General features: G+C 50.6%; 3 non-coding genes across 3 annotated transcripts; all 3 read right to left on the bottom strand.

The window, feature by feature from the left end:
• Positions 1 to 299: 299 nt before the first annotated feature.
• Positions 300 to 418, bottom strand: LOC111476106. Its single transcript, XR_002716903.1, has one exon. It is a non-coding gene; the product is annotated as a 5S ribosomal RNA (ribosomal RNA).
• Positions 419 to 552: 134 nt separating this feature from the next.
• On the bottom strand, positions 553 to 671 carry LOC111476105. The gene has a single exon (XR_002716902.1). It is a non-coding gene; the product is annotated as a 5S ribosomal RNA (ribosomal RNA).
• Positions 672 to 806: 135 nt separating this feature from the next.
• LOC111476104 lies at positions 807 to 925 on the bottom strand. The gene has a single exon (XR_002716901.1). It is a non-coding gene; the product is annotated as a 5S ribosomal RNA (ribosomal RNA).
• Positions 926 to 1,049: the final 124 nt, after the last annotated feature.

Below are 1,049 nucleotides of genomic sequence, written 5' to 3'. Positions count from 1 at the left end.
ATTTAACGCATGCGGGGCGGCATGATCGAAACGCGATGGGCGTGAGCGGGGGAGGTTCTCATTTGTAGAGAAAGGAAGAAAAGAACTGGGAGAAATTGAATGAAAAAAAGGGGTGCAACACAAGGACTTCCCAAGTGGTCACCCAACTTAATACTACTCTCGCCCAAGCACGCTTGACTGCGGAGTTCTNATCGGATTTAACGCATGCGGGGCGGCATGATCGAAACGCGATGGGCGTGAGCGGGGGAGGTTCTCATTTGTAGAGAAAGGAAGAAAAGAGAGAAATTGAAAGAAAAAAAAGGGTGCAACACGAGGACTTCCCAAGTGGTCACCTAACTTAGTACTACTCTCGCCCAAGCACGCTTAACTGCGGAGTTCTGATGGGATCCAGTGCATTAGTGCTGGTATGATCGCACCCGACATGCCATGCGCACAAAATCGAATTTAACGCATGCGGGGCGGCATGATCGAAACGCGATGGGCGTGAGCGGGGGAGGTTCTCATTTGTAGAGAAAGGAAGAAAAGAACTGGGAGAAATTGAAAGAAAAAAAAGGGGCGCAACACGAGGACTTCCCAAGTGGTCACCCAACTTAGTACTACTCTCGCCCAAGCACGCTTAACTGCGAAGTTCTGATGGGATCCGGTGCATTAGTGCTGGTATGATCGCACCCGACATGCCTTGCGCACAAAATCGGATTTAACGCATGCGGGGCGGCATGATCGAAACGCGATGGGCGTGAGCGGGGGAGGTTCTCATTTGTAGAGAATGGAAGAAAAGAACTGGGAGAAATTGTGAATGAAAAAAAGGGGTGCAACACGAGGACTTCCCAAGTGGTCACCCAACTTAGTACTACTCTCGCCCAAGCACGCTTAACTGCGGAGTTCTGATGGGATCCGGTGCATTAGTGCTGGTATGATCGCACCCGACATGCCATGCGCACAAAATCGAATTTTACGCATGCGGGGCGGCATGATCGAAACGCGATGGGCGTGAGCGGGGGAGGTTCTCATTTGTAGAGAAAGGAAGAAAAGAACTGGGAGAAATTGAA

Source organism: Cucurbita maxima, unplaced genomic scaffold (assembly GCF_002738345.1).
Source record: "Cucurbita maxima cultivar Rimu unplaced genomic scaffold, Cmax_1.0 Cma_Scf05391, whole genome shotgun sequence".
Taxonomy (NCBI): Eukaryota; Viridiplantae; Streptophyta; class Magnoliopsida; order Cucurbitales; family Cucurbitaceae; genus Cucurbita; species Cucurbita maxima.
The sequence above is the reverse complement of the archived record's forward strand: the minus strand, read 5'-3'. Positions and strand labels throughout refer to the sequence as shown.